We start from the raw sequence: 23309 nt of genomic DNA on the forward strand, positions 1-23309 counted from the left end.
ATTCACCTTAAACACTGTTTCAGGGCAAGAGATTGTGTTTTAGACTAAAAGGGAATGCATTATAAGAAGACTCTTTACTTAGAATCTCTGTTCTTTACCTTTTTCACACTATGAAACAGCTTTGTATTCACCGTAAACACTGTTGCAGGGCAAGAAATTGTGTTTTAGACTAAAAGGGAATGCATTATAAGAAGAATCTTTACTTAGAAACTCTGTTCTTTACCTTTTTCACACTATGAAACAGCTTTATTTTCAAATTAAACACTTTTTCAGAGCAAGAGATTGTGTTTTAGACTAAAAGGGAATGCATTATAAGAAGAATCTTTACTTTGAAACTCTGTTCTTTACCTTTTTCACACTATGAAACAGCTTTGTATTCACCTTAAACACCGTTTCAGGGTAAGAGATTGTGTTTTAGACTAATAGGCAATGCATTATAAGAAGAATCTTTACTTAGAAACTCTGTTCTTTACCTTTTTCACACTATGAAACAGCTTTGTATTCACCTTAAACACTGTTGCAGGGCAAGAGATTGTGTTTAGACTAAAAGGGAATGTATTATAAGAAGAATCTTTACTTTGAAACTGTTCTTTACCTTTTTCACACTATGAAACAGCTTTGTATTCACCTTAAACACCGTTTCAGGGCAAGAAATTGCGTTTTACACGAAAAGGGAATGCATTATAAGAAGAATCTTTACTTAGAAACTTTGTTCTTTACCTTTTTCACACTATGAAACAGCTTTGTATTGACCTTAAACACTGTTGCAGGGCAAGAAATTGTGTTTTAGACTAAAAGGGAATGCATTATAAGAAGAATCTTTACTTAGAAACTGTTCTTTACCTTTTTCACACTATGAAACAGCTTTGTATTCACCTTAAACACTGTTTCAGGGCAAGAGATTGTGTTTTAGACTAAAAGGGAATGCATTATAAGAAGAATCTTTACTTAGAAACTCTGTTCTTTACCATTTTCACACTATGAAACAGCTTTGTATTCACCTTAAACACTGTTGCAGGGCAAGAGATTGTGTTTAGACTAAAAGGGAATGTATTATAAGAAGAATCTACTTTGAAACTCTGTTCTTTACCTTTCTCACACTATGAAACAGCTTTGTATTCACCTTAAACACTGTTTCAGGGCAAGAGATTATGTTTTAGACTAAAAGGGGATGCATTATAAGAAGAATCTTTATTTAGAAACTCTGTTCTTTACCTTTTTCACACTATGAAACAGCTTTGTATTCACCTTAAACACTGTTTCAGGGCAAGAGATTATGTTTTAGATTAAAAGGGAATGCATTATAAGAAGACTCTTTACTTAGAAACTTTGTTCTTTACCTTTTTCACACTATGAAACAGCTTTGTATTGACCTTAAACACTGTTGCAGGGTAAGAAATTGTGTTTTAGACTAAAAGGGAATGCATTATAAGAAGAATCTTTACTTAGAAACTCTGTTCTTTACCTTTTTCACACTATGAAACAGCTTTGTATTCACCTTAAACACTGTTGCAGGGCAAGAGATCGTCTTTAGACTAAAAGGGAATGCATTATAAGAAGAATATTTTCTAGAAACTCTGTTCTTTACCTTTTTCACACTATGAAACAGCTTTGTATTCACCTTAAACACTGTTTCAGGGCAAGAGATTGTATTTTAGACTAAAAGGGAATGCATTATAGGAATAATCTTTACTTAGAAACTCTGTTCTTTACCTTTTTCACACTATGAAACAGCTTTGTATTCACCTTAAACACTGTTTCAGGGCAAGAGATTGTGATTTAGACTAAAAGGGAATGCATTATAAGAAGAATCCTTACTTTGAAACTCTGTTCTTTACCTTTTTCACACAATGAAATAGATTTGTATTCACCTTAAACACTGTTGCAGGGCAAGAGATTGTGTTTTAGACTAAAAGGGAATGCATTACAAGAAGAATCTTTACTTTGAAACTGTTCTTTACCTTTTTCACACTATGAAACAGCTTTGTATTCACCTTAAACACCGTTTCAGGGCAATAGATTGTGTTTTAGACTAAAAGGGGATGCATTATAAGAAGAATCTTTACTTAGAAACTCTGTTCTTTACCTTTTTCACACTATGAAACAGCTTTGTATTCACCTTAAACACTGTTGCAGGGCAAGAGATTGTGTTTAGACTAAAAGGGAATGTATTATAAGAAGAATCTTTACTTTGAAACTCTGTTCTTTACCTTTTTCACACTATGAAACAGCTTTGTATTCACCTTAAACACTGTTTCAGGGCAAGAGATTGTGTTTTAGACTAAAAGGGAATGCATTATAAGAAGACTCTTTACTTAGAAACTTTGTTCTTTACCTTTTTCACACTATGAAACAGCTTTGTATTGACCTTAAACACTGTTGCAGGGCAAGAAATTGTGTTTTAGACTAAAAGGGAATGCATTATAAGAAGAATCTTTACTTAGAAACTGTTCTTTACCTTTTTCACACTATGAAACAGCTTTGTATTCACCTTAAACACTGTTTCAGGGCAAGAGATTGTGTTTTAGACTAAAAGGGAATGCATTATAAGAAGAATCTTTACTTAGAAACTCTGTTGTTTACCATTTTCACACTATGAAACAGCTTTGTATTCACCTTAAACACTGTTGCAGGGCAAGAGATTGTGTTTAGACTAAAAGGGAATGTATTATAAGAAGAATCTACTTTGAAACTCTGTTCTTTACCTTTCTCACACTATGAAACAGCTTTGTATTCACCTTAAACACTGTTTCAGGGCAAGAGATTATGTTTTAGACTAAAAGGGGATGCATTATAAGAAGAATCTTTATTTAGAAACTCTGTTCTTTACCTTTTTCACACTATGAAACAGCTTTGTATTCACCTTAAACACTGTTTCAGGGCAAGAGATTGTGTTTTAGACTAAAAGGGAATGCATTATAAGAAGACTCTTTACTTAGAAACTTTGTTCTTTACCTTTTTCACACTATGAAACAGCTTTGTATTGACCTTAAACACTGTTGCAGGGTAAGAAATTGTGTTTTAGACTAAAAGGGAATGCATTATAAGAAGAATCTTTACTTAGAAACTCTGTTCTTTACCTTTTTCACACTATGAAACAGCTTTGTATTCACCTTAAACACTGTTGCAGGGCAAGAGATCGTGTTTAGACTAAAAGGGAATGCATTATAAGAAGAATCTTTACTTAGAAACTCTGTGCTTTACCTTTTTTACACAATGAAACAGCTTTGTATTCACCTTAAACACTGTTGCAGGGCAAGAGATCGTGTTTAGACTAAAAGGGAATGCATTATAAGAAGAATCTTTTCTTAGAAACTCTGTTCTTTACCTTTTTTACACAATGAAACAGTTTTGTATTCACCTTAAACACTGTTTCAGGGCAAGAGATCGTGTTTAGACTAAAAGGGAATGCATTATAAGAAGAATATTTTCTTAGAAACTCTGTTCTTTACCTTTTTCACACTATGAAACAGCTTTGTATTCACCTTAAACACTGTTTCAGGGCAAGAGATTGTATTTTAGACTAAAAGGGAATGCATTATAGGAATAATCTTTACTTAGAAACTCTGTTCTTTACCTTTTTCACACTATGAAACAGCTTTGTATTCACCTTAAACACTGTTTCAGGGCAAGAGATTGTGATTTAGACTAAAAGGGAATGCATTATAAGAAGAATCTTTACTTTGAAACTCTGTTCTTTACCTTTTTCACACAATGAAATAGATTTGTATTCACCTTAAACACTGTTGCAGGGCAAGAGATTGTGTTTTAGACTAAAAGGGAATGCATTATAAGAAGAATCTTTACTTTGAAACTGTTCTTTACCTTTTTCACACTATGAAACAGCTTTGTATTCACCTTAAACACCGTTTCAGGGCAATAGATTGTGTTTTAGACTAAAAGGGGATGCATTATAAGAAGAATCTTTACTTAGAAACTCTGTTCTTTACCTTTTTCACACTATGAAACAGCTTTGTATTCACCTTAAACACTGTTGCAGGGCAAGAGATTGTGTTTAGACTAAAAGGGAATGAATTATAAGAAGAATCTTTACTTAGAAACTCTGTTCTTTACCTTTTTCACACTATGAAACAGCTTTGTATTCACCTTAAACACTGTTGCAGGGCAAGAGATCGTGTTTAGACTAAAAGGGAATGCATTATAAGAAGACTCTTTACTTAGAAACTGTTCTTTACCTTTTTCACACTATGAAACAGCTTTGTATTCACTGTAAACACTGTTGCAGGGCAAGAAATTGTGTTTTAGACTAAAAGGGAATGCATTATAAGAAGAATCTTTACTTAGAAACTCTGTTCTTTACCTTTTTCACACTATGAAACAGCTTTGTATTCACCTTAAACACTGTTGCAGGGCAAGAGATTGTGTTTAGACTAAAAGGGAATGTATTATAAGAAGAATCTTTACTTTGAAACTGTTCTTTACCTTTTTCACACTATGAAACAGCTTTGTATTCACCTTAAACACCGTTTCAGGGCAAGAGATTGCGTTTTACACGAAAAGGGAATGCATTATAAGAAGAATCTTTACTTAGAAACTCTGTTCTTTACCATTTTCACACTATGAAACAGCTTTGTATTCACCTTAAACACTGTTGCAGGGCAAGAAATTGTGTTTTCGACTAAAAGGGAATGCATTATAAGAAGAATCTTTACTTAGAAACTCTGTTCTTTACCTTTTTCTCACTATGAAACAGCTTTGTATTCACCTTAAACACTGTTGCAGGGCAAGAGATCGTGTTTAGACTAAAAGGGAATGCATTATAAGAAGAATCTTTACTTAGAAACTCTGTTCTTTACCTTTTTTACACAATGAAACAGCTTTGTATTCACCTTAAACACTGTTGCAGGGCAAGAGATCGTGTTTAGACTAAAAGGGAATGCATTATAAGAAGAATCTTTTCTTAGAAACTCTGTTCTTTACCTTTTTTACACAATGAAACAGTTTTGTATTCACCTTAAACACTGTTTCAGGGCAAGAGATCGTGTTTAGACTAAAAGGGAATGCATTATAAGAAGAATATTTTCTTAGAAACTCTGTTCTTTACCTTTTTCACACTATGAATCAGCTTTGTATTCACCTTAAACACTGTTTCAGGGCAAGAGATTGTATTTTAGACTAAAAGGGAATGCATTATAGGAATAATCTTTACTTAGAAACTCTGTTCTTTACCTTTTTCACACTATGAAACAGCTTTGTATTCACCTTAAACACTGTTGCAGGGCAAGAGATTGTGTTTAGACTAAAAGGGAATGTATTATAAGAAGAATCTTTACTTTGAAACTGTTCTTTACCTTTTTCACACTATGAAACAGCTTTGTATTCACCTTAAACACTGTTTCAGGGCAAGATATTGTGTTTTAGACTAAAAGGGAATGCATTATAAGAAGAATCTTTACTTAGAAACTCTGTTCTTTACCATTTTCACACTATGAAACAGCTTTGTATTCACCTTAAACACTGTTGCAGGGCAAGAGATTGTGTTTAGACTAAAAGGGAATGTATTATAAGAAGAATCTACTTTGAAACTCTGTTCTTTACCTTTCTCACACTATGAAACAGCTTTGTATTCACCTTAAACACTGTTTCAGGGCAAGAGATTATGTTTTAGACTAAAAGGGAATGCATTATAAGAAGAATCTTTACTTAGAAACTCTGTTCTTTACCTTTTTCACACTATGAAACAGCTTTGTATTCACCTTAAACACTGTTGCAGGGCAAGAGATCGTGTTTAGACTAAAAGGGAATGCATTATAAGAAGAATCTTTACTTAGAAACTCTGTTCTTTACCTTTTTTACACAATGAAACAGCTTTGTATTCACCTTAAACACTGTTGCAGGGCAAGAGATCGGGTTTAGACTAAAAGGGAATGCATTATAAGAAGAATCTTTTCTTAGAAACTCTGTTCTTTACCTTTTTTACACAATGAAACAGTTTTGTATTCACCTTAAACACTGTTTCAGGGCAAGAGATCGTGTTTAGACTAAAAGGGAATGCATTATAAGAAGAATATTTTCTTAGAAACTCTGTTCTTTACCTTTTTCACACTATGAAACAGCTTTGTATTCACCTTAAACACTGTTTCAGGGCAAGAGATTGTATTTTAGACTAAAAGGGAATGCATTATAGGAATAATCTTTACTTAGAAACTCTGTTCTTTACCTTTTTCACACTATGAAACAGCTTTGTATTCACCTTAAACACTGTTTCAGGGCAAGAGATTGTGATTTAGACTAAAAGGGAATGCATTATAAGAAGAATCTTTACTTTGAAACTCTGTTCTTTACCTTTTTCACACAATGAAATAGATTTGTATTCACCTTAAACACTGTTGCAGGGCAAGAGATTGTGTTTTAGACTAAAAGGGAATGCATTATAAGAAGAATCTTTACTTTGAAACTGTTCTTTACCTTTTTCACACTATGAAACAGCTTTGTATTCACCTTAAACACCGTTTCAGGGCAATAGATTGTGTTTTAGACTAAAAGGGAATGCATTATAAGAAGAATCTTTACTTAGAAACTCTGTTCTTTACCTTTTTCACACTATGAAACAGCTTTGTATTCACCTTAAACACTGTTGCAGGGCAAGAGATTGTGTTTAGACTAAAAGGGAATGTATTATAAGAAGAATCTACTTTGAAACTCTGTTCTTTACCTTTCTCACACTATGAAACAGCTTTGTATTCACCTTAAACACTGTTTCAGGGCAAGAGATTATGTTTTAGACTAAAAGGGGATGCATTATAAGAAGAATCTTTATTTAGAAACTCTGTTCTTTACCTTTTTCACACTATGAAACAGCTTTGTATTCACCTTAAACACTGTTTCAGGGCAAGAGATTGTGTTTTAGACTAAAAGGGAATGCATTATAAGAAGACTCTTTACTTAGAAACTTTGTTCTTTACCTTTTTCACACTATGAAACAGCTTTGTATTGACCTTAAACACTGTTGCAGGGCAAGAAATTGTGTTTTCGACTAAAAGGGAATGCATTATAAGAAGAATCTTTACTTAGAAACTCTGTTCTTTACCTTTTTCTCACTATGAAACAGCTTTGTATTCACCTTAAACACTGTTGCAGGGCAAGAGATCGTGTTTAGACTAAAAGGGAATGCATTATAAGAAGAATCTTTACTTAGAAACTCTGTTCTTTACCTTTTTTACACAATGAAACAGCTTTGTATTCACCTTAAACACTGTTGCAGGGCAAGAGATCGTGTTTAGACTAAAAGGGAATGCATTATAAGAAGAATATTTTCTTAGAAACTCTGTTCTTTACCTTTTTCACACTATGAATCAGCTTTGTATTCACCTTAAACACTGTTTCAGGGCAAGAGATTGTATTTTAGACTAAAAGGGAATGCATTATAGGAATAATCTTTACTTAGAAACTCTGTTCTTTACCTTTTTCACACTATGAAACAGCTTTGTATTCACCTTAAACACTGTTTCAGGGCAAGAGATTGTGATTTAGACTAAAAGGGAATGCATTATAAGAAGAATCTTTACTTTGAAACTCTGTTCTTTACCTTTTTCACACAATGAAATAGATTTGTATTCACCTTAAACACTGTTGCAGGGCAAGAGATTGTGTTTTAGATTAAAAGGGAATGCATTATAAGAAGAATCTTTACTTTGAAACTGTTCTTTACCTTTTTCACACTATGAAACAGCTTTGTATTCACCTTAAACACCGTTTCAGGGCAATAGATTGTGTTTTAGACTAAAAGGGGATGCATTATAAGAAGAATCTTTACTTAGAAACTCTGTTCTTTACCTTTTTCACACTATGAAACAGCTTTGTATTCACCTTAAACACTGTTGCAGGGCAAGAGATTGTGTTTAGACTAAAAGGGAATGTATTATAAGAAGAATCTTTACTTTGAAACTGTTCTTTACCTTTTTCACACTATGAAACAGCTTTGTATTCACCTTAAACACCGTTTCAGGGCAAGAGATTGCGTTTTACACGAAAAGGGAATGCATTATAAGAAGAATCTTTACTTAGAAACTCTGTTCTTTACCATTTTCACACTATGAAACATCTTTGTATTCACCTTAAACACTGTTGCAGAGCAAGAGATTGTGTTTAGACTAAAAGGGAATGTATTATAAGAAGAATCTTTACTTTGAAACTCTGTTCTTTACCTTTTTCACACTATGAAACAGCTTTGTATTCACCTTAAACACTGTTTCAGGGCAAGAGATTGTGTTTTACACTAAAAGGGAATGCATTATAAGAAGACTCTTTACTTAGAAACTTTGTTCTTTACCTTTTTCACACTATGAAACAGTTTTGTATTGACCTTAAACACTGTTTCAGGGCAAGAGATTGTGTTTTCGACTAAAAGGGAATGAATTATAAGAAGAATCTTTACTTAGAAACTCTGTTCTTTACCTTTTTCACACTATGAAACAGCTTTGTATTCACCTTAAACACTGTTGCAGGGCAAGAGATCATGTGTAGACTAAAAGGGAATGCATTATAAGAAGAATCTTTACTTAGAAACTCTGTTCTTTACCTTTTTCACACTATGAAACAGCTTTGTATTCACCTTAAACACTGTTTCAGGGCAAGATATTGTGTTTTAGACTAAAAGGGAATGCATTATAAGAAGAATCTTTACTTAGAAACTCTGTTCTTTACCATTTTCACACTATGAAACAGCTTTGTATTCACCTTAAACACTGTTGCAGGGCAAGAGATTGTGTTTAGACTAAAAGGGAATGTATTATAAGAAGAATCTACTTTGAAACTCTGTTCTTTACCTTTCTCACATTATGAAACAGCTTTGTATTCACCTTAAACACTGTTTCAGGGCAAGAGATTATGTTTTAGACTAAAAGGGGATGCATTATAAGAAGAATCTTTATTTAGAAACTCTGTTCTTTACCTTTTTCACACTATGAAACAGCTTTATATTCACCTTAAACACTGTTTCAGGGCAAGAGATTGTGTTTTAGACTAAAAGGGAATGCATTATAAGAAGACTCTTTACTTAGAAACTTTGTTCTTTACCTTTTTCACACTATGAAACAGCTTTGTATTGACCTTAAACACTGTTGCAGGGCAAGAAATTGTGTTTTAGACTAAAAGGGAATGCATTATAAGAAGAATCTTTACTTAGAAACTCTGTTCTTTACCTTTTTCACACTATGAAACAGCTTTGTAATCACCTTAAACACTGTTTCAGGGCAAGAGATTGTGTTTTAGACTAAAAGGGAATGCATTATAAGAAGACTCTTTACTTAGAAACTTTGTTCTTTACCTTTTTCACACTATGAAACAGCTTTGTATTGACCTTAAACACTGTTGCAGGGCAAGAAATTGTGTTTTAGACTAAAAGGGAATGCATTATAAGAAGAATCTTTACTTAGAAACTCTGTTCTTTACCTTTTTTACACAATGAAACAGCTTTGTATTCACCTTAAACACTGTTGCAGGGCAAGAGATCGTGTTTAGACTAAAAGGGAATGCATTATAAGAAGAATCTTTTCTTAGAAACTCTGTTCTTTACCTTTTTCACACTATGAAACAGCTTTGTATTCACCTTAAACACTGTTTCAGGGCAAGAGATTGTATTTTAGACTAAAAGGGAATGCATTATAGGAATAATCTTTACTTAGAAACTCTGTTCTTTACCTTTTTCACACTATGAAACAGCTTTGTATTCACCTTAAACACTGTTTCAGGGCAAGAGATTGTGATTTAGACTAATAGGGAATGCATTATAAGAAGAATCTTTACTTTGAAACTGTTCTTTACCTTTTTCACACTATGAAACAGCTTTGTATTCACCTTAAACACCGTTTCAGGGCAATAGATTGTGTTTTAGACTAAAAGCGGATGCATTATAAGAAGAATCTTTACTTAGAAACTCTGTTCTTTACCTTTTTCACACTATGAAACAGCTTTGTATTCACCTTAAACACTGTTGCAGGGCAAGAGATTGTGTTTAGACTAAAAGGGAATGTATTATAAGAAGAATCTTTACTTTGAAACTGTTCTTTACCTTTTTCACACTATGAAACAGCTTTGTATTCACCTTAAACACTGTTTCAGGGCAAGATATTGTGTTTTAGACTAAAAGGGAATGCATTATAAGAAGAATCTTTACTTAGAAACTCTGTTCTTTACCATTTTCACACTATGAAACAGCTTTGTATTCACCTTAAACACTGTTGCAGGGCAAGAGATTGTGTTTAGACTAAAAGGGAATGTATTATAAGAAGAATCTACTTTGAAACTCTGTTCTTTACCTTTCTCACACTATGAAACAGCTTTGTATTCACCTTAAACACTGTTTCTGGGCAAGAGATTATGTTTTAGACTAAAAGGGAATGCATTATAAGAAGAATCTTTACTTAGAAACTCTGTTCTTTACCTTTTTCACACTATGAAACAGCTTTGTATTCACCTTAAACACTGTTGCAGGGCAAGAGATCGTGTTTAGACTAAAAGGGAATGCATTATAAGAAGAATCTTTACTTAGAAACTCTGTTCTTTACCTTTTTTACACAATGAAACAGCTTTGTATTCACCTTAAACACTGTTGCAGGGCAAGAGATCGTGTTTAGACTAAAAGGGAATGCATTATAAGAAGAATCTTTTCTTAGAAACTCTGTTCTTTACCTTTTTTACACAATGAAACAGTTTTGTATTCACCTTAAACACTGTTTCAGGGCAAGAGATCGTGTTTAGACTAAAAGGGAATGCATTATAAGAAGTATATTTTCTTAGAAACTCTGTTCTTTACCTTTTTCACACTATGAAACAGCTTTGTATTCACCTTAAACACCGTTTCAGGGCAAGAGATTGCGTTTTACACGAAAAGGGAATGCATTATAAGAAGAATCTTTACTTAGAAACTCTGTTCTTTACCATTTTCACACTATGAAACATCTTTGTATTCACCTTAAACACTGTTGCAGGGCAAGAGATTGTGTTTAGACTAAAAGGGAATGTATTATAAGAAGAATCTTTACTTTGAAACTCTGTTCTTTACCTTTTTCACACTATGAAACAGCTTTGTATTCACCTTAAACACTGTTTCAGGGCAAGAGATTGTGTTTTAGACTAAAAGGGAATGCATTATAAGAAGACTCTTTACTTAGAAACTTTGTTCTTTACCTTTTTCACACTATGAAACAGCTTTGTATTGACCTTAAACACTGTTTCAGGGCAAGAGATTGTGTTTTCGACTAAAAGGGAATGAATTATAAGAAGAATCTTTACTTAGAAACTCTGTTCTTTACCTTTTTCACACTATGAAACAGCTTTGTATTCACCTTAAACACTGTTGCAGGGCAAGAGATCATGTGTAGACTAAAAGGGAATGCATTATAAGAAGAATCTTTACTTAGAAACTCTGTTCTTTACCTTTTTCACACTATGAAACAGCTTTGTATTCACCTTAAACACTGTTTCAGGGCAAGATATTGTGTTTTAGACTAAAAGGGAATGCATTATAAGAAGAATCTTTACTTAGAAACTCTGTTCTTTACCATTTTCACACTATGAAACAGCTTTGTATTCACCTTAAACACTGTTGCAGGGCAAGAGATTGTGTTTAGACTAAAAGGGAATGTATTATAAGAAGAATCTACTTTGAAACTCTGTTCTTTACCTTTCTCACATTATGAAACAGCTTTGTATTGACCTTAAACACTGTTGCAGGGCAAGAAATTGTGTTTTAGACTAAAAGGGAATGCATTATAAGAAGAATCTTTACTTAGAAACTCTGTTCTTTACCTTTTTTACACAATGAAACAGCTTTGTATTCACCTTAAACACTGTTGCAGGGCAAGAGATCGTGTTTAGACTAAAAGGGAATGCATTATAAGAAGAATCTTTTCTTAGAAACTCTGTTCTTTACCTTTTTCACACTATGAAACAGCTTTGTATTCACCTTAAACACTGTTTCAGGGCAAGAGATTGTATTTTAGACTAAAAGGGAATGCATTATAGGAATAATCTTTACTTAGAAACTCTGTTCTTTACCTTTTTCACACTATGAAACAGCTTTGTATTCACCTTAAACACTGTTTCAGGGCAAGAGATTGTGATTTAGACTAATAGGGAATGCATTATAAGAAGAATCTTTACTTTGAAACTGTTCTTTACCTTTTTCACACTATGAAACAGCTTTGTATTCACCTTAAACACCGTTTCAGGGCAATAGATTGTGTTTTAGACTAAAAGCGGATGCATTATAAGAAGAATCTTTACTTAGAAACTCTGTTCTTTACCTTTTTCACACTATGAAACAGCTTTGTATTCACCTTAAACACTGTTGCAGGGCAAGAGATTGTGTTTAGACTAAAAGGGAATGTATTATAAGAAGAATCTTTACTTTGAAACTGTTCTTTACCTTTTTCACACTATGAAACAGCTTTGTATTCACCTTAAACACTGTTTCAGGGCAAGATATTGTGTTTTAGACTAAAAGGGAATGCATTATAAGAAGAATCTTTACTTAGAAACTCTGTTCTTTACCATTTTCACACTATGAAACAGCTTTGTATTCACCTTAAACACTGTTGCAGGGCAAGAGATTGTGTTTAGACTAAAAGGGAATGTATTATAAGAAGAATCTACTTTGAAACTCTGTTCTTTACCTTTCTCACACTATGAAACAGCTTTGTATTCACCTTAAACACTGTTTCTGGGCAAGAGATTATGTTTTAGACTAAAAGGGAATGCATTATAAGAAGAATCTTTACTTAGAAACTCTGTTCTTTACCTTTTTCACACTATGAAACAGCTTTGTATTCACCTTAAACACTGTTGCAGGGCAAGAGATCGTGTTTAGACTAAAAGGGAATGCATTATAAGAAGAATCTTTACTTAGAAACTCTGTTCTTTACCTTTTTTACACAATGAAACAGCTTTGTATTCACCTTAAACACTGTTGCAGGGCAAGAGATCGTGTTTAGACTAAAAGGGAATGCATTATAAGAAGAATCTTTTCTTAGAAACTCTGTTCTTTACCTTTTTTACACAATGAAACAGTTTTGTATTCACCTTAAACACTGTTTCAGGGCAAGAGATCGTGTTTAGACTAAAAGGGAATGCATTATAAGAAGAATATTTTCTTAGAAACTCTGTTCTTTACCTTTTTCACACTATGAAACAGCTTTGTATTCACCTTAAACACCGTTTCAGGGCAAGAGATTGCGTTTTACACGAAAACGGAATGCATTATAAGAAGAATCTTTACTTAGAAACTCTGTTCTTTACCATTTTCACACTATGAAACATCTTTGTATTCACCTTAAACACTGTTGCAGGGCAAGAGATTGTGTTTAGACTAAAAGGGAATGTATTATAAGAAGAATCTTTACTTTGAAACTCTGTTCTTTACCTTTTTCACACTATGAAACAGCTTTGTATTCACCTTAAACACTGTTTCAGGGCAAGAGATTGTGTTTTAGACTAAAAGGGAATGCATTATAAGAAGACTCTTTACTTAGAAACTTTGTTCTTTACCTTTTTCACACTATGAAACAGCTTTGTATTGACCTTAAACACTGTTTCAGGGCAAGAGATTGTGTTTTCGACTAAAAGGGAATGAATTATAAGAAGAATCTTTACTTAGAAACTCTGTTCTTTACCTTTTTCACACTATGAAACAGCTTTGTATTCACCTTAAACACTGTTGCAGGGCAAGAGATCATGTGTAGACTAAAAGGGAATGCATTATAAGAAGAATCTTTACTTAGAAACTCTGTTCTTTACCTTTTTCACACTATGAAACAGCTTTGTATTCACCTTAAACACTGTTTCAGGGCAAGATATTGTGTTTTAGACTAAAAGGGAATGCATTATAAGAAGAATCTTTACTTAGAAACTCTGTTCTTTACCATTTTCACACTATGAAACAGCTTTGTATTCACCTTAAACACTGTTGCAGGGCAAGAGATTGTGTTTAGACTAAAAGGGAATGTATTATAAGAAGAATCTACTTTGAAACTCTGTTCTTTACCTTTCTCACATTATGAAACAGCTTTGTATTCACCTTAAACACTGTTTCAGGGCAAGAGATTATGTTTTAGACTAAAAGGGGATGCATTATAAGAAGAATCTTTATTTAGAAACTCTGTTCTTTACCTTTTTCACACTATGAAACAGCTTTATATTTACCTTAAACACTGTTTCAGGGCAAGAGATTGTGTTTTAGACTAAAAGGGAATGCATTATAAGAAGAATCTTTACTTAGAAACTCTGTTCTTTACCTTTTTCACACTATGAAACAGCTTTGTAATCACCTTAAACACTGTTTCAGGGCAAGAGATTGTGTTTTAGACTAAAAGGGAATGCATTATAAGAAGACTCTTTACTTAGAAACTTTGTTCTTTACCTTTTTCACACTATGAAACAGCTTTGTATTGACCTTAAACACTGTTGCAGGGCAAGAAATTGTGTTTTAGACTAAAAGGGAATGCATTATAAGAAGAATCTTTACTTAGAAACTCTGTTCTTTACCTTTTTTACACAATGAAACAGCTTTGTATTCACCTTAAACACTGTTGCAGGGCAAGAGATCGTGTTTAGACTAAAAGGGAATGCATTATAAGAAGAATCTTTTCTTAGAAACTCTGTTCTTTACCTTTTTCACACTATGAAACAGCTTTGTATTCACCTTAAACACTGTTTCAGGGCAAGAGATTGTATTTTAGACTAAAAGGGAATGCATTATAGGAATAATCTTTACTTAGAAACTCTGTTCTTTACCTTTTTCACACTATGAAACAGCTTTGTATTCACCTTAAACACTGTTTCAGGGCAAGAGATTGTGATTTAGACTAAAAGGGAATGCATTATAAGAAGAATCTTTACTTTGAAACTGTTCTTTACCTTTTTCACACTATGAAACAGCTTTGTATTCACCTTAAACACCGTTTCAGGGCAATAGATTGTGTTTTAGACTAAAAGCGGATGCATTATAAGAAGAATCTTTACTTAGAAACTCTGTTCTTTACCTTTTTCACACTATGAAACAGCTTTGTATTCACCTTAAACACTGTTGCAGGGCAAGAGATTGTGTTTAGACTAAAAGGGAATGTATTATAAGAAGAATCTTTACTTTGAAACTGTTCTTTACCTTTTTCACACTATGAAACAGCTTTGTATTCACCTTAAACACTGTTTCAGGGCAAGATATTGTGTTTTAGACTAAAAGGGAATGCATTATAAGAAGAATCTTTACTTAGAAACTCTGTTCTTTACCATTTTCACACTATGAAACAGCTTTGTATTCACCTTAAACACTGTTGCAGGGCAAGAGATTGTGTTTAGACTAAAAGGGAATGTATTATAAGAAGAATCTACTTTGAAACTCTGTTCTTTACCTTTCTCACACTATGAAACAGCTTTGTATTCACCTTAAACACTGTTTCAGGGCAAGAGATTATGTTTTAGACTAAAAGGGAATGCATTATAAGAAGAATCTTTACTTAGAAACTCTGTTCTTTACCTTTTTCACACTATGAAACAGCTTTGTATTCACCTTAAACACTGTTGCAGGGCAAGAGATCGTGTTTAGACTAAAAGGGAATGCATTATAAGAAGAATCTTTACTTAGAAACTCTGTTCTTTACCTTTTTTACACAATGAAACAGCTTTGTATTCACCTTAAACACTGTTGCAGGGCAAGAGATCGTGTTTAGACTAAAAGGGAATGCATTATAAGAAGAATCTTTTCTTAGAAACTCTGTTCTTTACCTTTTTTACACAATGAAACAGTTTTGTATTCACCTTAAACACTGTTTCAGGGCAAGAGATCGTGTTTAGACTAAAAGGGAATGCATTATAAGAAGAATATTTTCTTAGAAACTCTGTTCTTTACCTTTTTCACACTATGAAACAGCTTTGTATTCACCTTAAACACCGTTTCAGGGCAAGAGATTGCGTTTTACACGAAAACGGAATGCATTATAAGAAGAATCTTTACTTAGAAACTCTGTTCTTTACCATTTTCACACTATGAAACATCTTTGTATTCACCTTAAACACTGTTGCAGGGCAAGAGATTGTGTTTAGACTAAAAGGGAATGTATTATAAGAAGAATCTTTACTTTGAAACTCTGTTCTTTACCTTTTTCACACTATGAAACAGCTTTGTATTCACCTTAAACACTGTTTCAGGGCAAGAGATTGTGTTTTAGACTAAAAGGGAATGCATTATAAGAAGACTCTTTACTTAGAAACTTTGTTCTTTACCTTTTTCACACTATGAAACAGCTTTGTATTGACCTTAAACACTGTTTCAGGGCAAGAGATTGTGTTTTCGACTAAAAGGGAATGAATTATAAGAAGAATCTTTACTTAGAAACTCTGTTCTTTACCTTTTTCACACTATGAAACAGCTTTGTATTCACCTTAAACACTGTTGCAGGGCAAGAGATCATGTGTAGACTAAAAGGGAATGCATTATAAGAAGAATCTTTACTTAGAAACTCTGTTCTTTACCTTTTTCACACTATGAAACAGCTTTGTATTCACCTTAAACACTGTTTCAGGGCAAGATATTGTGTTTTAGACTAAAAGGGAATGCATTATAAGAAGAATCTTTACTTAGAAACTCTGTTCTTTACCATTTTCACACTATGAAACAGCTTTGTATTCACCTTAAACACTGTTGCAGGGCAAGAGATTGTGTTTAGACTAAAAGGGAATGTATTATAAGAAGAATCTACTTTGAAACTCTGTTCTTTACCTTTCTCACATTATGAAACAGCTTTGTATTCACCTTAAACACTGTTTCAGGGCAAGAGATTATGTTTTAGACTAAAAGGGGATGCATTATAAGAAGAATCTTTATTTAGAAACTCTGTTCTTTACCTTTTTCACACTATGAAACAGCTTTATATTTACCTTAAACACTGTTTCAGGGCAAGAGATTGTGTTTTAGACTAAAAGGGAATGCATTATAAGAAGAATCTTTACTTAGAAACTCTGTTCTTTACCTTTTTCACACTATGAAACAGCTTTGTAATCACCTTAAACACTGTTTCAGGGCAAGAGATTGTGTTTTAGACTAAAAGGGAATGCATTATAAGAAGACTCTTTACTTAGAAACTTTGTTCTTTACCTTTTTCACACTATGAAACAGCTTTGTATTGACCTTAAACACTGTTGCAGGGCAAGAAATTGTGTTTTAGACTAAAAGGGAATGCATTATAAGAAGAATCTTTACTTAGAAACTCTGTTCTTTACCTTTTTTACACAATGAAACAGCTTTGTATTCACCTTAAACACTGTTGCAGGGCAAGAGATCGTGTTTAGACTAAAAGGGAATGCATTATAAGAAGAATCTTTTCTTAGAAACTCTGTTCTTTACCTTTTTCACACTATGAAACAGCTTTGTATTCACCTTAAACACTGTTTCAGGGCAAGAGATTGTATTTTAGACTAAAAGGGAATGCATTATAGGAATAATCTTTACTTAGAAACTCTGTTCTTTACCTTTTTCACACTATGAAACAGCTTTGTATTCACCTTAAACACTGTTTCAGGGCAAGAGATTGTGATTTAGACTAAAAGGGAATGCATTATAAGAAGAATCTTTACTTTGAAACTGTTCTTTACCTTTTTCACACTATGAAACAGCTTTGTATTCACCTTAAACACCGTTTCAGGGCAATAGATTGTGTTTTAGACTAAAAGCGGATGCATTATAAGAAGAATCTTTACTTAGAAACTCTGTTCTTTACCTTTTTCACACTATGAAACAGCTTTGTATTCACCTTAAACACTGTTGCAGGGCAAGAGATTGTGTTTAGACTAAAAGGGAATGTATTATAAGAAGAATCTTTACTTTGAAACTGTTCTTTACCTTTTTCACACTATGAAACAGCTTTGTATTCACCTTAAACACTGTTTCAGGGCAAGATATTGTGTTTTAGACTAAAAGGGAATGCATTATAAGAAGAATCTTTACTTAGAAACTCTGTTCTTTACCATTTTCACACTATGAAACAGCTTTGTATTCACCTTAAACACTGTTGCAGGGCAAGAGATTGTGTTTAGACTAAAAGGGAATGTATTATAAGAAGAATCTACTTTGAAACTCTGTTCTTTACCTTTCTCACACTATGAAACAGCTTTGTATTCACCTTAAACACTGTTTCAGGGCAAGAGATTATGTTTTAGACTAAAAGGGAATGCATTATAAGAAGAATCTTTACTTAGAAACTCTGTTCTTTACCTTTTTCACACTATGAAACAGCTTTGTATTCACCTTAAACACTGTTGCAGGGCAAGAGATCGTGTTTAGACTAAAAGGGAATGCATTATAAGAAGAATCTTTACTTAGAAACTCTGTTCTTTAACTTTTTTACACAATGAAACAGCTTTGTATTCACCTTAAACACTGTTGCAGGGCAAGAGATCGTGTTTAGACTAAAAGGGAATGCATTATAAGAAGAATCTTTTCTTAGAAACTCTGTTCTTTACCTTTTTTACACAATGAAACAGTTTTGTATTCACCTTAAACACTGTTTCAGGGCAAGAGATCGTGTTTAGACTAAAAGGGAATGCATTATAAGAAGAATATTTTCTTAGAAACTCTGTTCTTTACCTTTTTCACACTATGAAACAGCTTTGTATTCACCTTAAACACTGTTTCAGGGCAAGAGATTGTGTTTTAGACTAAAAGGGAATGCATTATAAGAAGACTCTTTACTTAGAAACTTTGTTCTTTACCTTTTTCACACTATGAAACAGCTTTGTATTGACCTTAAACACTGTTGCAGGGCAAGAAATTGTGTTTTCGACTAAAAGGGAATGCATTATAAGAAGAATCTTTACTTTGAAACTCTGTTCTTTACCTTTTTCTCACTATGAAACAGCTTTGTATTCACCTTAAACACTGTTGCAGGGCAAGAGATCGTGTTTAGACTAAAAGGGAATGCATTATAAGAAGAATCTTTACTTAGAAACTCTGTTCTTTACCTTTTTTACACAATGAAACAGCTTTGTATTCACCTTAAACACTGTTGCAGGGCAAGAGATCGTGTTTAGACTAAAAGGGAATGCATTATAAGAAGAATCTTTTCTTAGAAACTCTGTTCTTTACCTTTTTTACACAATGAAACAGTTTTGTATTCACCTTAAACACTGTTTCAGGGCAAGAGATCGTGTTTAGACTAAAAGGGAATGCATTATAAGAAGAATATTTTCTTAGAAACTCTGTTCTTTACCTTTTTCACACTATGAATCAGCTTTGTATTCACCTTAAACACTGTTTCAGGGCAAGAGATTGTATTTTAGACTAAAAGGGAATGCATTATAGGAATAATCTTTACTTAGAAACTCTGTTCTTTACCTTTTTCACACTATGAAACAGCTTTGTATTCACCTTAAACACTGTTGCAGGGCAAGAGATTGTGTTTAGACTAAAAGGGAATGTATTATAAGAAGAATCTTTACTTTGAAACTGTTCTTTACCTTTTTCACACTATGAAACAGCTTTGTATTCACCTTAAACACCGTTTCAGGGCAAGAGATTGCGTTTTACACGAAAAGGGAATGCATTATAAGAAGAATCTTTACTTAGAAACTCTGTTCTTTACCTTTTTCACACTATGAAACAGCTTTGTATTGACCGTAAACACTGTTTCAGGGCAAGAGATTGTGTTTTTGACTAAAAGGGAATGAATTATAAGAAGAATCTTTACTTAGAAACTCTGTTCTTTACCTTTTTCACACTATGAAACAGCTTTGTATTCACCTTAAACACTGTTGCAGGGCAAGAGATCGTGTTTAGACTAAAAGGGAATGAATTATAAGAAGAATCTTTACTTAGAAACTCTGTTCTTTACCTTTTTCACAATATGAAACAGCTTTGTATTCACCTTAAACACTGTTGCAGGGCAAGAGATCGTGTTTAGACTAAAAGGGAATGCATTATAAGAAGACTCTTTACTTAGAAACTGTTCTTTACCTTTTTCACACTATGAAACAGCTTTGTATTCACTGTAAACACTGTTGCAGGGCAAGAAATTGTGTTTTAGACTAAAAGGGAATGCATTATAAGAAGAATCTTTACTTAGAAACTCTGTTCTTTACCTTTTTCACACTATGAAACAGCTTTGTATTCACCTTAAACACTGTTGCAGGGCAAGAGATTGTGTTTAGACTAAAAGGGAATGTATTATAAGAAGAATCTTTACTTTGAAACTGTTCTTTACCTTTTTCACACTATGAAACAGCTTTGTATTCACCTTAAACAGCGTTTCAGGGCAAGAGATTGCGTTTTACACGAAAAGGGAATGCATTATAAGAAGAATCTTTACTTAGAAACTCTGTTCTTTACCATTTTCACACTATGAAACAGCTTTGTATTCACCTTAAACACTGTTGCAGGGCAAGAAATTGTGTTTTCGACTAAAAGGGAATGCATTATAAGAAGAATCTTTACTTAGAAACTCTGTTCTTTACCTTTTTCTCACTATGAAACAGCTTTGTATTCACCTTAAACACTGTTGCAGGGCAAGAGATCGTGTTTAGACTAAAAGGGAATGCATTATAAGAAGAATCTTTACTTAGAAACTCTGTTCTTTACCTTTTTTACACAATGAAACAGCTTTGTATTCACCTTAAACACTGTTGCAGGGCAAGAGATCGTGTTTAGACTAAAAGGGAATGCATTATAAGAAGAATCTTTTCTTAGAAACTCTGTTCTTTACCTTTTTTACACAATGAAACAGTTTTGTATTCACCTTAAACACTGTTTCAGGGCAAGAGATCGTGTTTAGACTAAAAGGGAATGCATTATAAGAAGAATATTTTCTTAGAAACTCTGTTCTTTACCTTTTTCACACTATGAATCAGCTTTGTATTCACCTTAAACACTGTTTCAGGGCAAGAGATTGTATTTTAGACTAAAAGGGAATGCATTATAGGAATAATCTTTACTTAGAAACTCTGTTCTTTACCTTTTTCACACTATGAAACAGCTTTGTATTCACCTTAAACACTGTTGCAGGGCAAGAGATTGTGTTTAGACTAAAAGGGAATGTATTATAAGAAGAATCTTTACTTTGAAACTGTTCTTTACCTTTTTCACACTATGAAACAGCTTTGTATTCACCTTAAACACTGTTGCAGGGCAAGAGATCGTGTTTAGACTAAAAGGGAATGCATTATAAGAAGAATCTACTTTGAAACTCTGTTCTTTACCTTTCTCACACTATGAAACAGCTTTGTATTCACCTTAAACACTGTTTCAGGGCAAGAGATTATGTTTTAGACTAAAAGGGAATGCATTATAAGAAGAATCTTTACTTAGAAACTCTGTTCTTTACCTTTTTCACACTATGAAACAGCTTTGTATTCACCTTAAACACTGTTGCAGGGCAAGAGATCGTGTTTAGACTAAAAGGGAATGCATTATAAGAAGAATCTTTACTTAGAAACTCTGTTCTTTACCTTTTTTACACAATGAAACAGCTTTGTATTCACCTTAAACACTGTTGCAGGGCAAGAGATCGTGTTTAGACTAAAAGGGAATGCATTATAAGAAGAATCTTTTCTTAGAAACTCTGTTCTTTACCTTTTTTACACAAGGAAACAGTTTTGTATTCACCTTAAACACTGTTTCAGGGCAAGAGATCGTGTTTAGACTAAAAGGGAATGCATTATAAGAAGAATATTTTCTTAGAAACTCTGTTCTTTACCTTTTTCACACTATGAAACAGCTTTGTATTCACCTTAAACACTGTTTCAGGGCAAGAGATTGTATTTTAGACTAAAAGGGAATGCATTATAGGAATAATCTTTACTTAGAAACTCTGTTCTTTACCTTTTTCACACTATGAAACAGCTTTGTATTCACCTTAAACACTGTTTCAGGGCAAGAGATTGTGATTTAGACTAAAAGGGAATGCATTATAAGAAGAATCTTTACTTTGAAACTCTGTTCTTTACCTTTTTCACACAATGAAATAGATTTGTATTCACCTTAAACACTGTTGCAGGGCAAGAGATTGTGTTTTAGACTAAAAGGGAATGCATTATAAGAAGAATCTTTACTTTGAAACTGTTCTTTACCTTTTTCACACTATGAAACAGCTTTGTATTCACCTTAAACACCGTTTCAGGGCAATAGATTGTGTTTTAGACTAAAAGGGAATGCATTATAAGAAGAATCTTTACTTAGAAACTCTGTTCTTTACCTTTTTCACACTATGAAACAGCTTTGTATTCACCTTAAACACTGTTGCAGGGCAAGAGATTGTGTTTAGACTAAAAGGGAATGTATTATAAGAAGAATCTTTACTTTGAAACTGTTCTTTACCTTTTTCACACTATGAAACAGCTTTGTATTCACCTTAAACACTGTTTCAGGGCAAGATATTGTGTTTTCGACTAAAAGGGAATGCATTATAAGAAGAATCTTTACTTAGAAACTCTGTTCTTTACCATTTTCACACTATGAAACAGCTTTGTATTCACCTTAAACACTGTTGCAGGGCAAGAGATTGTGTTTAGACTAAAAGGGAATGTATTATAAGAAGAATCTACTTTGAAACTCTGTTCTTTACCTTTCTCACACTATGAAACAGCTTTGTATTCACCTTAAACACTGTTTCAGGGCAAGAGATTATGTTTTAGACTAAAAGGGGATGCATTATAAGAAGAATCTTTATTTAGAAACTGTTCTTTACCTTTTTCACACTATGAAACAGCTTTGTATTCACCTTAAACACTGTTTCAGGGCAAGAGATTGTGTTTTAGACTAAAAGGGAATGCATTATAAGAAGACTCTTTACTTAGAAACTTTGTTCTTTACCTTTTTCACACTATGAAACAGCTTTGTATTGACCTTAAACACTGTTGCAGGGCAAGAAATTGTGTTTTCGACTAAAAGGGAATGCATTATAAGAAGAATCTTTACTTAGAAACTCTGTTCTTTACCTTTTTCTCACTATGAAACAGCTTTGTATTCACCTTAAACACTGTTGCAGGGCAAGAGATCGTGTTTAGACTAAAAGGGAATGCATTATAAGAAGAATCTTTACTTAGAAACTCTGTTCTTTACCTTTTTTACACAATGAAACAGCTTTGTATTCACCTTAAACACTGTTGCAGGGCAAGAGATCGTGTTTAGACTAAAAGGGAATGCATTATAAGAAGAATATTTTCTTAGAAACTCTGTTCTTTACCTTTTTCACACTATGAATCAGCTTTGTATTCACCTTAAACACTGTTTCAGGGCAAGAGATTGTATTTTAGACTAAAAGGGAATGCATTATAGGAATAATCTTTACTTAGAAACTCTGTTC

This window comes from Electrophorus electricus, chromosome 12 (assembly GCF_041902795.1).
Source record: "Electrophorus electricus isolate QZ-2024a chromosome 12, ASM4190279v1, whole genome shotgun sequence".
In the NCBI taxonomy this organism is placed as follows: domain Eukaryota; kingdom Metazoa; phylum Chordata; class Actinopteri; order Gymnotiformes; family Gymnotidae; genus Electrophorus; species Electrophorus electricus.